The sequence below is a fragment of the Tamandua tetradactyla genome, chromosome 6 (assembly GCF_023851605.1).
Source record: "Tamandua tetradactyla isolate mTamTet1 chromosome 6, mTamTet1.pri, whole genome shotgun sequence".
Lineage (NCBI taxonomy): Eukaryota > Metazoa > Chordata > Mammalia > Pilosa > Myrmecophagidae > Tamandua > Tamandua tetradactyla.
The window spans coordinates 165,053,035-165,068,531 of record NC_135332.1 but is presented as its reverse complement, the minus strand read 5'-3'; the positions used below and the strand labels follow the sequence as shown (position 1 = coordinate 165,068,531).

At 40.1% G+C, this 15,497-nt stretch overlaps 1 protein-coding gene and 1 pseudogene across 1 annotated transcript in view; one reads left to right on the top strand and one right to left on the bottom strand.

Annotated features, from left to right (window-relative positions):
* SNTB1 (syntrophin beta 1) overlaps positions 1 to 15,497 on the top strand; it is a 274,709-nt gene that overhangs the window by 195,074 nt on the left and 64,138 nt on the right. The window lies entirely within an intron of this gene.
* Positions 145 to 243, bottom strand: LOC143689220 (U6 spliceosomal RNA; annotated as a pseudogene).

The following is a 15,497-nucleotide window of genomic DNA, read 5'->3' as shown; positions in this document are numbered from 1 at the left end:
ATTGGCGAATTTCTAACAAATTTGCAACAAGGGAATAGAAGTGGGTTTTCTGACAGTTTAATGCCCAAGTCTCAATGTTTGGTGAATTGGCTGATGCCGGTACACTGATCACAACCTTCATCATTGTCAAGTGGCATTCTTTTTTTTAGTATGGAACACTTCACGTGTCATCCTAGGACAGGGGCCATGGTAATCTTCTCTGTATCGTTCCAATTTTAGTATATGTGCCGCCAAAGCAAGCACTCAAGTGGCATTTTAATTCTCCAAACCTGTTTTGAAATGAGGTATAAAAAATATACAATCAGGATTTTAAGCAAAAGCATCAGCCAGGCAGCCGGCCCCCCTCCCTCCCTCCTTCCTGGTCTGGCTGAGAGACTTGGATCAGTGGTTCTCCAAGCTGCAGAGGCCGGTGACTGGAGCCCCTCCCACACACGCGGCTTCCCGGACCAGCTGAGAGACTCGGATCAGCGGTTCTCCAAGCTGCAGTGGCCGGCGACCGGAGCCCCTCCCACACACGTGGCTTCCGGGCCAGCTGGGAGCCTCGGATCGGTGGTTGCCCAAGCCGCGGTGGCCGGCGCCCCTCCCCCACACACGGCTTCCCAGGCCGGCTGGGAGCCTCGGATCGGCGGTCCCCCAAGCCGTGGTGGCCGGTGACTGGAGCCCCTCCCACACACGCGGCTTCCTGGAGGGAAAGGAAAGAGTCTCCAACAGTAGTAGAGGCTGAGTCCAACCTAACACCAATAGTGGCATTAATGAACAACTTCTGACTACTAAAAATCGACCCTCAGCTCAGGCAAAACTGATCAAGGCAGAAGTCGCCTATTGGGCTAACTGAAAAAGAGGAAAGGGGGCCAAACAGAGTCTTCTGCAGCTGTTTCTGCGGAGGCTTGGTTGCCTCTGGGCTCAGCGCTGGGATTACACAGGTTGCAACTGCCCCGAACACAGAAACAGGCTGCTTTCAGGGCTCTCTACCACCTGAACCTTCCCCGGGAGGGGGGAAATGCAACTCAGGTGGAATCCCTCTCTCAAGGAATTCAGATCCCAGGATTTCACAATTTGAAGTCATTAAAACCAACCTACAACCTTTCCTATGTCTCCACCACATACCCAGCAGCAAGAGTCTCCCAAAGTTAAAGGAGCCACAGCATCTTTTGCTGGTGGGACCCGCAGACAGACAAGCACCACATACTGGGAAGGATAAGAAAAACAGAGCCCAGAGACTTCACAGGAAAGTCTTTCAACCTGCTGGGTTCCACACTCAGGGAAATCTGATTAAATGCCCAGATGCCAGCAAAAAACAACAAATCACACCAGGAAAATTGAAGATATGGCCCAGTCAAAGGAACAAACCAATAGCTCAAATGAGATACAGGAGCTGAGACAACTAATTCTGAACATATGAACAGAAATGGAAAACCTCTTCAAAAACCGAATCAATAAATTGAGGGAGGACATGAAGAAGGCATGGGATGAACGAAAAGAAGAAATGGAAAGTCTGAAAACACAAATCACAGAACTTAAGGGAATGAAAGATACAATAGAAGAGATGAAAAAAACAATGGAAACCTACAATGATAGATTTAAAGAGACAGAGGCTAGATTTAGTGAACTGGAGGATGGAACATCTGAAATCCAAAAAGAAACAGAAACTATAGGGAAAAGAATGGAAAAATTTGAGCAGGGGCTCAGGGAATTGAATGATAATATGAAGTGCACAAATATACGTGTTGTGGGTGTCCCAGAAGGAGAAGAGAAGGGAAAAGAAGGAGAGAAACTAATGGAAGAAATTATCACTGAAAATTTCCCAACTCTTATGAAAGACCTAAAATTACAGATCCAAGAAGTGCAGCACACCCCAAGGCGAATAAATCCAAATAGGCGTTCTCCAAGACACTTACCAGCTAGAATGTCAGAGGTCAAAGAGAAAGAGAGGATCTTGAAAGCAGCAAGAGAAAAACAATCCATCACATACAAGGGAAACCCAATAAGACTATGTGTAGATTTCTCAGCAGAAACCATGGAAGCAAGGAGACAGTGGGATGATATTTTTAAATTACTAAAAGAGAAAAACTGCCAACCAAGACTTCTATATCCAGCAAATTGTCCTTCAAAAATGAGGGAGAAATTAAAACATTTTCAGACAAAAAGTCAGTGAGAGAATTTGTGACCAAGAGACCAGCTCTGCAAGAAATACTAAAGGGAGCACTAGAGTCAGATACGAAAAGACAGAGAGGTATGGAGAAGAGTGTAGAAAGAAGGAAAATCAGGTATGATATATATAATACAAAAGGCAAAATGTTAGAGGAAACTATTACGCAAACAGTAATAACACTAAATGTTAATGGACAGAATTCCCCAATCAAAAGACATAGACTGGCAGAATGGATTAAAAAACAGGATCCTTCTATATGCTGTCTACAGGAAACACATCTTAGACCCAAAGATAAACATAGGTTGAAAGTGAAAGGTTGGGAAAAGATATTTCATGCAAATAACAACCAGAAAAGAGCAGGAGTGGCTATACTAATGTCCAACAAATTAGACTTCAAATGTAAAATAGTTAAAAGAGACAAAGAAGGATACTATCTACTAATAAAAGGAACAATTAAACAAGAAGACATAACAATCATAAATATTTACGCACCGAATCAGAATGCCCCAAAATGCATGAGGAATACACTGCAATCACTGAAAAGGGAAATAGACACATCTACCATAATAGTTAGAGACTTCAATTCACCACTCTCATCAATGGACAGAACATCTAGACAGAGGATCAATAAAGAAATAGAGAATCTGAATATTACTATAAATGTGCTAGACTTAACAGATATTTATAGGACATTACACCCCACAACAGCAGGATACACCGTTTTCTCAAGTGCTCATGGATCATTCTCAAAGATAGACCATATGCTGGGTCACAAAGCAAGTCTCAACAAATTTAAAAAGATTGAACTCATACACAACACTTTCTTGGATGATAAAGGAATGAATTTGGAAATCAATAATAGGCAGAGTGCCAGAAAATTCACAAATACGTGGAGGCTCAACAACACACTCTTAAACAACCAGTGGGTCAAGGAAGAAATTACAAGAGAAATTAGTAAATATCTCAAGGCGAATGAAAATGAAAACACAACATATCAGAACCTATGGGATGCAGCAAAGGTAGTGCTAAGAGGGAAATTTATTGCCCTAAATGCCTATATCAGAAAAGAAGAAAGGGCAAAAATTTGGAAATTAACTGTCCACTTGGAAGAACTGGAGAACGAACAGCAAACTAACCCCAGGGCAAGCAAAAGGAAAGAAATAACAAAGATTAGAGCAGAAGCAAATGAAATTGAGAACATGAAAACAATAGAGAAAATCAATAAAACCAGAAGTTGGTTCTATGAGAAAATCAATAAGATTGATGGGCCCTTAGCAAGATTGACAAAAAGAAGAAGAGAGAGGATGCAAATAAATAAGATCAGAGATGGAAGAGGAGACATAACCACTGACCTCACAGAAATAAAGGAGGTAGTAACAGGATACTATGAACAGCTTTACGCTAATAAATACAAGAATGTAGATGAAATGGACAAGTTCCTAGAAAGGCATGAACAACCAACTTTGACTCAAGAAGAAATAGATGACCTCAACAAACCAATCACAAGTAAAGAAATTGAATCAGTCATTAAAACGCTTCCCAAAAAGAAAAGTCCAGGACCAGACGGCTTCACATGTGAATTCTACCAAACATTCCAGAAAGAATTAGTACCAACTCTGCTCAAACTCTTCAAAAAAATCGAAGTGGAGGGAAAGCTTCCAAATTCATTCTATGAAGCCAACATCACCCTCATACCAAAACCAGGCAAAGATATTACAGAAAAAGAAAACTACAGACTAATCTCTCTAATGAATATAGATGCAAAAATCCTCAACAAAATTCTAGCAAATCGAATCCAACAACACATTAAAAGAATTATACATCATGACCAAGTAGGATTCATCCCAGGTATGCAAGGATGGTTCAACTTAAGAAAATCAATTAATGTAATGCACCATATCAACAAATCAAAGCAGAAAAATCACATGATCATCTCAATTGATGCAGAGAAGGCATTTGACAAGATTCAGCATCCTTTCCTGTTGAAAACACTTCAAAGAATAGGAATACAAGGGAACTTCCTTAAAATGATAGAGGGAATATATGAAAAACCCACAGCTAATATCATCCTCAATGGGAAAAAATTGAAAACTTTCCCCCTAAGATCAGGAACAAGACAAGGATGTCCATTATCACCACTATTATTCAACATCGTGTTGGAGGTTCTAGCCAGAGCAATTAGACAAGAAAAAGAAATACAAGGCATCAAAATTGGAAAGGAAGAAGTAAAACTATCACTGTTTGCAGACGATATGATACTATATGTCGAAAACCCGGAAAAATCCACAGCAAAACTACTAGAGCTAATAAATGAGTACAGCAAAGTAGCAGGTTACAAGATCAACATTCAAAAATCTGTAGGTTTCTATACACTAGCAATGAACAAGCTGAGGGGGAAATCAAGAAAGGAATTCCATTTACAATTGCAACTAAAAGAATAAAATACTTAGGAATAAATTTAACTAAAGAGACAAAAGACCTATACAAAGAAAACTACAAGAAACTGTTAAAAGAAATCACAGAAGACCTAAATAGATGGAAGGGCATACCGTGTTCATGGATTGGAAGACTAAATGTAGTTAAGATGTCAATTCTACCTAAATTGATTTACAGATTCAATGCAATACCAATCAAAATCCCAACAACTTATTTTTCAGAAATAGAAAAACCAATAAGCAAATTTATCTGGAAGGGCAGGGTGCCCCGAATTGCTAAAAGTATCTTGAGGAAAAAAAACGAAGCTGGAGGTCTCAACGCTGCCGAACTTTAAGACATATTATGAAGCCACAGTGGTCAAAACAGCATGGTACGGGCATAAAGATAGATATATCGACCAATGGAATCGAATAGAGAGCTCAGATATAGACCCTCTCATCTACGGACATTTGATCTTTGATAAGGCAGTCAAGCCAGCTCACCTGGGACAGAACAGTCTCTTCAATAAATGGTGCCTAGAGAACTGGATATCCATATGCAAAAGAATGAAAGAGGACCCATATCTCACACCCTATACAAAAGTTAACTCAAAATGGATCAAAGATCTAAACATTAGGTCTAAGACCATAAAACAGTTAGAGGAAAATGTAGGGAGATATCTTATGAATCTTACAATTGGAGGCGGTTTCATGGACCTTAAACCTAAAGCAAGAGCATTTAAGAAAGAAAGAAAGAAATGGGAGCTCCTCAAAATTAAACACTTTTGTGCATCAAAGAACTTCATCAAGAAAGTAGAAAGACAGCCTACACAATGGGAGACAATATTTGGAAATGACATATCAGGTAAAGGTCTAGTATCCAGAATTTATAAAGAGATTGTTCAACTCAACAACAAAAAGACAGCCAACCCAATTACAAAATGGGAAAAAGACTTGAACAGACACCTCTCAGAAGAGGAAATACACATGGCCAAGAGGAACATGAAGAGATGCTCAATGTCCCTGGCCATTAGAGAAATGCAAATCAAAACCACAATGAGATATCATCTCACACCCACCAGAATGGCCGTTATCAACAAAACAGAAAATGACAAGTGCTGGAGAGGATGTGGAGAAAGAGGCACACTTATCCACTGTTGGTGGGAATGTCAAAAGGTGCAACCACTGTGGAAGACAGTTTGGCAGTTCCTCAAAAACTGAATAATAAATTGCCGTATGACCCAGCAATACCATTGCTAGGTATCTACTCAGAGGACTTAAGGGGAAAGACACAAATGGACATTTGCACACCAATGTTTATAGCAGCATTACTTACAATTGCAAAGAGATGGAAACAGCCAAAATGTCCATCAACAGAAGAATGGCTAAACAAACTGTGGTATATACATACGATGGAATATTATGCAGCTTTAAGACAGAATAAACTTATGAAGCATGTAATAACATGGATGGACCTAGAGAACATTATGTTGAGTGAGACTAGCCAAAAACTAAAGGACAAATACTGTATGGTCCCACTGATGTGTACCGACATTAGAGAATAAACTTGGAATATGTCATTGGTAACAGATACCATCAGGAGTTAGAAATAGGGTAAGATAATGGGTAATTGGAGCTGAAGGGATACAGACTGTGCAACAGGACTGAATACAAAAACTCAAAAATAGGGTGGGCCACGGTGGCTCAGCAGGTAGAGTTCTCACCTGCCATGCTGGAGACCCGGGTTCGATTCCGGGTTCCTGCCCATGCAAAAAGATAAAAAAAAAAAAAAAAAAACTCAAAAATGGACAGCACAATACTAACTAATTGTAATGTAATCATGTTAAAACACTGAATGAAGCTGCATCTGAGCTATAGTTTTTTGTTCGTTTTTTTTTATATATTTTTTGTATTTTTTATTTTTATTTTTTCTCTATATTATCATTTTATTTCTTTTTCTGTTGGCTTGCTATTTCTTTTTCTAAATCGATGAAAATGTACTAAGAAATGATGATCATACATCTATGTGATGATATTAAGAATCACTGATTGCATATGTAGAATGGAATGATTTTTTAATGTTGTGTTAGTTAATTTTTTTAATTAAAAAAAAAAGCGTCAGCCAGCAGTTAGCTTCAGAAACAAACAAAACAAAGTCTGCATGGGCATGCTCTGTCATTTCATTCACCTCACTGTATCAAGTGGTAATGGCTAGATTCTAATGTAGATTTGCATCACATCTCTTTACAGCTCAGTATTGCTTGCAACTGTAACCCAGGCATAAAATTTAGATTAACTTTTTTTTGTATTTTTTAATTTGTATTTATTAACTTTTGATGTGTATTTCTATTTTGAGATGGGCATTGATGAAATATTAAGGACAAAAACTTGTCTTCACCTCTTGGCTTAAGTGTTTCCCGATCACATTCGTCTTCTCTGACCACCTTGTTAGAGACATGGCAGCACCCTCCCTTCCCACCTGGTTTGTTACTTGCATGGTACCTATGACAATTTCAATTACGATTTTATATTTACCCTTTTCATCCTTCTCTTCCATGTTAGTGTATAAGCTTGTGAGGGTGGGGCCTCATATATCTTTTTCCCTGCTGACTGGTATATCTACTACCCTCAGTTCAGTGTTTAGTACAGAATAGACATTCGCTATATGTTTCTACCATCAATGAAACATTGGAGAAGGCTTTTTTAAAGCAGGGGTAGGTGGGTGTTAAAGGCTGGATAAAGCTTAGGTTTGGTGTAAAAAAGTGAGGGTGTGGGGGCTGCATTCCAGAGAGGGGCACTGTTATAAGCCAATGTGCAGCAGTGACAATGAAGAATTAACATGGGGCTTTGGAGATTCAGTTGGAAAAATGGTCAAGAAACCCTCATTGCCCATTGAGAAACAACAAGACTTTCCCCTGGAGAGATGACGTGAGGCCAGTTTGAGAAAGACTTTGAAAACCGTGAGGAGAAGCTCATGGGAGTGGAAGGGGTGTTGTTGGAAGCTGGATGGGCCTCTCCAGGTTGCATGTCTTTGAATTAGTGTGCAGTGATAGTTTACCCAGTGGGCAGTAGAAGTACCAGCAAAGCAGCCCTCCCCATCAACAAACAAGAGAAAGGTTGATCTTTGAGCAATTAATGAATAATTTGACAGATCAAAAAATCTTCTGAACGGCTCTTTATTTTAGTATACAATGTGGAGTCTACTTTTTAAAGGTAAGTCTTGGTTTTAGGTTGACTTACTTATAAATAAGTTGACAACCTTTAAGAACCACAGCCTTTTCGGGAATACATTGCCCAGCAGGTCTTATGCTTTTGGAGTGGCAGGATAGGCCAGAAGCACTGATTCATCCTTAGGTTCTTGGTGTGTCCATGTGGTTCAGCTCCGGCAGACAGATTCCAGTCTGCAGAACCACCGGTTAGTTTGCTCTGCCTCTTCCTATGGTGGGATACTCAAACTCTCGCTTTGTATAATTAATTGATGATGTGAGTCCTCATTAAGAGCTTAGTAGCCAAAATGGCGATCAATTAGCAAACTCATTAGTTAAGATTCTTTTGGGGGGGGTATTATAAAGGTTACTGATTTAGTCACTTAAATTAGGCCATGGTACTCCTGAAAACTGCCATCTTGTGAAAATTCCAATTTAGCAAGAACCCTGGCTATGAAACAGAAGTATACAAGTCACACATGCTCATAAAAATCCCTGCTCCTTGTGGTAGGTAGAATAATGCACACACATATCCTCCCCCCCGCCCCCAAAACATGTTCACTCTCTAATCCCTGGAGTCTGTGAAATGTGACTAAATTGACAGATTAGAGGTGGAGAGATTATTTTGGATTATCCTGTGGGCCCAATCTAATCACATGAATCAATTTTCAAATCTTTCCTGACTCTGGTCGGAGAGGTGAGACGACAGAAGAAATGGCAGGAGCAGTTTGAAGTGTCAGAGGGACTCAAGCTGCCGTTGCTGGCTTTGATGACTGAGGGATGGGGCCATGAGCCAAGGAGTGTGGTGGCTTCTAAAAGCTAGGAGTGGTTCTCAGTGACAGCGACACTCAGTGACAGTAACAGTGGTTCTCAGTGAAAGCTGGAACCCGGGTTCCACAACCACAAGCAACTCCATTCAGCCTGAGTAAGCCAGGAAACAGTTTCCTCCAGAGCCCCGCTGACATCTTCGCTTTAGCCTGGTGAAACCCATGTCAGGCTTCTGATCTGTAGACCAGTAAGATGACTAATGTGCGTTATTTAAGCTGCTAAATGTGTGGTGTTTTGTTACAGCAGCAATGAAAAACAAATATCCTCCTTTAAATCAGGTTTAATGAGCAGTGGTCTCAGTATCAGTAATGTTTTTATCACAAAGCAAGTGGCATATAGATATAATCAAAATGAAAACATTTGATGTGGCTGATCTCTGATTAGAGATGATATCATGAGAGTTTTGGGTTTAATGACAGTTGACATTTATATGTGTACATTCATGTATCTTAAAATACTTAAAATACATTTTCAACTTAAATAACAAACTGTTAGAGAAGCAGCTTGTGGAACCATCCACCTCCATCTGCTTTATCACCTGCCCCTGTGGCCTGTGGTTGTGTGTTTCAGTGCGTGTGCATGCGTATGTATGTAATGTGTGTTGTGTCTATGTTTACCACTGGCCCTAGTCAGGGAAGGTAGTGAGCACACACAGACACACACATGCACATATAAGAATAAGGAGCTTAAGATACTGATCAAAGAAGTGAGTCCCCCCTTTTCTTTATTCCTATCTCCCGCACTAGGCTACAAGCTCTTGAGGCAGGTTTGCAGAGACAAAATGCTGTGACTTCTCTCAGTTAACTGAGCAGACAGAAGACTTAAAGAAAGACAAAGGAGAGAGGTATATCTGAGGATGAGGCCCATTTCTACTTAGCATACACGATATAAAGTAGGTAGAGAGATCCGTCTGAAGTTCTAGAAGGGCATGGATTCTAAAATGACTCAGAAATATTAAATTATTTGAGGTTTATACACTAAGGCATGAACTCTTTAGAAGAGACACTCCACCTCCCTTTATAAGTGACAAAAATGATGAAGTCTCATAATACCTCAAGCAAAACAGAATCAGATAAAATAAACAGTGAAAGACCCTCCTTGTTCCCTTGGCCTAATCCCATCCTAAGAAGGAGCCCAGGAACAATTTGGTTATGACCTCTTCCAGACAAGGACTTTTTCATTTGTGAATCTGGGCCAGCTTTTTAAAAAATAGGCTCCCCAGATAGTTTCCTAGATGAACTGATTTATGGGATTAGGAAAAACCCCTGCCTGATGTGTCATCTCCCCAAATAATTCTCTCATTATGCCATTATACTGAAATCCCATCATTAACCATTCATTTCTTTGGCTTAATGGTTTGTCCCTTCTTAAGATGCAAATACCTCTTGTAAGATCAACTCTTTAAGCCTTAACAATCTTTCAAGAATGAGTTTATTTAAATTGTCTTTTCCTCTCCCTGCTCGCTCATCTCACTGCCTGCTTTGTTTCTTATCACAATTTGTAATCATTTGTTTGTTTACTGGCTTTTGTATCTAGCTCCACTTTTTGCCAGTAAGTTCCATAAGGACAGGGAGTATTTGTGCTTTATTTATTATCCTGTTCTTAGAATGGAATCACACCAGATGTGTTCAATAAATATTTCGTTTGTTGAAAGATCTTGAAATAATGGCACTAGACATGGGACTTAAGGGTGCTGGGACTCCGTGGGGGGACCGAAGAAATATGGCATGAGAGTGTGAGGCTGCAGCCCCACAGCTCATCAGCTGTGTGCAAAAAGTGCAAACCCTGAGCTGGTTTCCTGCTGGCCTCCATTCCATTTTTTTTTTTTTTTTTTTTTTTTTTTTTTGGCATGAGCAGGCTCTGGGAATCGAACCCGGATCTCTGGCATGGCAGGTGAGAATTCTGCCACTGAGCCCCCATTGCCCACCCTTTTTTCTTTTACTTCAAGTTTTTAACTTATTTTATTTTTATTTGTTGATGGCTGCTCTAGTTGTTAAATATTTTGATTATAACCCCTAGTGCCACAATTAAACTTTGCTGACCTCACAGTTATCTCAATTATCCACCATGTAAATCAAAACTCTCTGAAACTGATTCTTTAAAGTTTGAGAGGACGGAAAATCAAAGCAAGAGAGGTGTTTGGTTGGGATTTTATGTGTTCCGTTTTGTTTTGGGTTTTGTTTGTTGTGTTTTGTTTTGTTTTTGAGCTCCCATTGCTTCCTCCAATCCCCAACCCCCATTCTTTCTTTTTAACAGCTGTCTAAACATTTGCTCAAAAAAAAAACCATGGGAACAGGGTGTGGGTGAAGGATCATATGCACAGGAATCTATTGCTTGCAGATATTTACAGAGAGCCAGCAATGTTACGATAAGGGCTATGCACCTGCTAGTCCAGGTGTGTACATCAGGCTCACCGAACTTGTCAGTACATGCTCTGGATGCCATTGTATTCAAAGGGTGATCTCAGAATTATGAATAGCAAAGTGACCAGAGCAGGAGAAAGTGGACTTGACTCAGAAGAGTTCCTCTATGAGCCTCATGATCAATGGCAGGAGTTACCGTAGTTTATCATTGTAAATGTATGATCTATTTGATGATTTATTTCACATCTGTCCCCTCTGCCAACCTATAAGCTCCATCTGGGAAAAGCTGTATCTGGCTCTGCTTTTCACATTATGCCCAGCATTTGGCCCAGCGCTTGATATACAGCACATGCTCATTAGATCTTTGTAGCATGAATGAATGCATATTCTCTTATTCTCACTCTGATGATGTGAGGTGGATTTTCACATTTTTCTCTGCTTTTTACTTTGAAATAGAACTGTTAATTTATGTCTCCTATTTGAGTAGTATTCTTTCTAAACTTCCAATCTTTTTCCACACTTGAAAAAAGTCTACATTTCATAGATGATTTAGCTTTTCTCATGAATAGTGTTGTAGATAATTAGATTATCTAATAGATGTAGATTGATCCCTATTATTCCCTTTATGAGAAAGTAATAAAATTGAACCCATCCCTTTTTCTGTTTAATTTAATGAGGATGAACCTTTGTGGCTACTGAGAAAAATGCATGCATATCAAGGAAATCACTTTTAAGCCAAATTACACCCTTCTGTACACAATGAGGAAGAGAATAGAATTGTGTTTTTATGGAATGGGATAGAAGGGGTACAGGCAGCACTGTATAGGACTCTCAGGGGTAAAGACTAGAAAGGAACCCCAGAATTTTTTGGTATGAGACTGGAAGTGGGCTAAAAGAATGGGTGCCAGAATGAGTGAGAATGAAGCATTTACAGACCCATAAAGCAGGGCAGTTGTTGATACCAGCTGCAGTGCATCAACTACCCATAGCGTTGTCATGTTTTCTGTCCAAAACCCTACACTCCCCACGTTGTGAAGTATAAAGCCAGAGTTATTCTTAGGCATTCTTTCCTAGCAGGAAGCAAGGGGGCCCCGGTGTTGCTATGCATCGCTGGTGAGTCAATCTAGAATATGCTGTGCCTTTGATTCTCAGGTCTTAAGATGGATCTAGGGGAAAAGTGAATAAAATGAAAAAGGTCAACAATTCTGTAAGGGCCAAGCAGAGATGAAGTGGACTAAATCCAATAGAGTTTGCTAAATGAAAAACAGATGAGAAGATGCCATGTTGAAGAAGTACTTGTTGGAAGTAGAAGTTGAGAAGATGTTGTGCTGGTTTGAAAGGATATATGTACCCTAGAAAAGCCGTGTTTTAATCCTAGTCCCATTTTATGAATCCAGTCATTTCTTCTAATCCTTATTCAGTACTGTATGTTTGAATCTGTAATTAGATCATCTCCCTGGAGATGTGACTCAATCAAGAGTGATGGTTAAACTGAATTAGGTGGAAACATGCTTCCACCCGTTCGGGTGGGTCTTGATTAGTTTACTGGAATCCTATAAAAGAGAAAACGTTTTGGAGAAAGAGGAGATTCAGAGAGAGCAGAGAATGCTGCAGCATCATGAAGCAGAGGGTCCACCAGCCAGCACTTTGGAGATGAAGAAGGAGAAAGCCTCCTGGGGAGCTTCATGAAACAGGAAGCCAGGAGAGAAGGCTAACAGATGACACCATGTTCGCCACATGCCCTTCCAGCTGAGAGAGAAACCCTGACTGTGTTCACCATGTGCCTTCTAACTTGAGAGAGAAACCCTGAATTTCATCGGCCTTCTTGAACCAAGGTATCTTTGTCTGGATGCCTTTGATTGGACATTTCTATAGACTTATTTTAATTGGGACATTTTCTTGGCCTTAGAACTATAATCTAGCAACTTATTAAATTCCCCTTTTTAAAAGCTATTCCATTTCTGGTATATTGCATTCCAGCAGCTAGCAAATTAGAACAGATGTGAAGTGTATTCCTGGGGAATTTGAGATGGCTAACTTGTAGAACCTACTGATGATCCAAGCACCAAGAAAAATCTGAGTGGAATGCCTGGGAATCCATAACACTGAATTTCAGGCTAGCTCTTGTAAACGTTTTGCATGATACCCACTTTGCAAATGCTTTAGCTAGGGAGTTTAATACTTCACAGACATCCTATGCTGCACAACAAGAAGTGGTATCATTCGTATTAGGTTGAAGCCCACAATGACCACAGGACTAGCGGGGATCAATCCTGGTTAAAGGTGTGCTGACATGATAGTGGATGTCACTTCATGATAGTGGATAGTGGATGTTTGATGGATATAATAAAACCAGCAGGGAGCAGAGGGAATCCAGGAGGCACTATTCATAACGGTGCACACTTTACAACACTTTGTCTTGCAAGAACTCTATATATGCTTACTATGCTTTGTACATTTCTTGTGTTATCTCATTTGATTTTTATAATAATCCTGTGATGTAAATATGGTCATTTGTTTCAGTTAGGCCATTGTGAGGGGCTGGTTGGAGACTGGGGACAGGAGCAGGAAGAAGCTAAGATATTTCTTCCTGTCTTTTGAGAGACATCTCTGAGAGCAGCTGTGCCTCATGTGGCTCCTGTACCTACTTGACAGTCCCCCCTTCCTTGGTCCAAGCTCCCAGTTGCAGTTTCCACCATGGTTTTAGTTACCATTAGGTGGCCTCAGCTTTTGAACTTTGATTTCCTCACTTCCTCCCTTGGTCTGTTCAGTCATAAGGTGTCAAGTACTTCATGCTATTGCTAACCTCTGGATTGCCGACCTCATCCCACTTTGGCTTTTCAGCTCCTCCAGAACCTTTGTAACTAATTCCATATATTTAATCCTTCCCAAACTACCAAGCAATGCCCTGTTTTCTTCATTGGACCCTGAATGAGTTCTATAGTAACTTATTTTCATTTTATTAATGGCACACACTATTTTCCAGATCATTTTGGATGCAGTGTCAGAAAGAAATGGTGTTCACCTATATTTCTGAGGCTGGAGCCATTAAAAAAGATTCTTGTATCTCAAAGTAGGAGCTGAAAATGAGGTGTATAATAAAGAACACTCAACACACTGACCTTTTTTGATTTTGAGGACCCCTCCATTTGTTTTTCTTAAACCTTAGACTCCTGCAGGGAGGGGAGGAAAGATGATTCAGAACTCAAAAATGGTATCTATTGGTCAGAGCACCTAGGAAATGTGCTTGGCAGAGGTCAGTATAATGAAGTACTGAGCAAAGTTGTAGAAAGCAGGGAGGGGAGCAGACAGCAAACAAGTAAATGACTGGTTCACTGTCTGGTGAAGATACACAGGTAAAAATAAACAGTGGCAACAAAAATATACACCTAAAGGTGATTACAGGTATCTAGCTCCTAAAACACTCCGTTTTGGAAACTCATGCCCTACTGTCTCGTAGTCTTGACAGTAGCCAAGGGCTCTTGTCTGGTTTTCTGAGCACTCTAGACACTTCCATCTTCAACCAAGTTTGTACTTCCTGGCCAAGAATTCAGAGTCTCTTGAGTAACTCATTGACTTTTACTATAATCTAGTCTTTCATTCCATCAAAAATTTGTATATATATATTAGCACCTTATCTATACCAAATATCATCATAAGTGCTGGGGGTAGAGCACTGAATAAAATAGGCAGTATCTGCTCCCATGGAATTTCTGTTCTGATCAGGGCCAGCTTCATAATTTGTGGGGCCCAAGGCAAAATGAAAATCTGGGTCCCCTTGATGATACAAAGTATTAAGCCAAGTACAGACCCTTCTAAGTGAGGGACCACGTGCAACTGTATAGGTCACACTCCACAAAGCCAGACCTGATCCAAATGACTTTGACTTTCTCCCACTATCCCACAGAAGTCTGAGCATTGTGGTCTTCCCATTCTAGTTTGCTAGCTGCCAGAATGTGATATACCAGAAACAGAATGGCTTTTATTTATAAGGGGGAATTTATTAAGTTGCAAGTTTACAGTTCTAAGGCTGTGAAAATGTCCCAATTAAAGTAAGTCTATAAAAATGTCCAAATTAAGGCACCAACAAGAGGTTACCTTCACTCAAGAAAGGTTGATGAAGTTCAAGTTTTTCTCTCTCAACTGGAAAGGCCCATGGCGAACATGGTGACATCTGCTAGCTTTCTGTCCAGGCTTCTTGTTTCATGAAGCTCCCCCAGGGGTGTTTTCCTTCTTCATCACCAAAGGTCTCTGGCTATGTGGGCTCTTGTGGTTCTTATGGCTCTGTTGCTCTCAAGCTTTTGCGCAAATGTTTTCTCTTTTAAAGGATTCCAGTACACTAATCAAGACCCACCTGAAATGGGTAGAGTCGCAACTCCCTCTAATTGCAGGTTAATACCCACAATAGAGTGTGTCACATATCCATGGAGATAATTTAACCAAATTTCCAAACTACAGTACTGAATAGGGATTAAAAGAAATGGCTGCATCCACAAGATGGATCAGAATTAAAACATGGCTTTTCTAGGGTGCA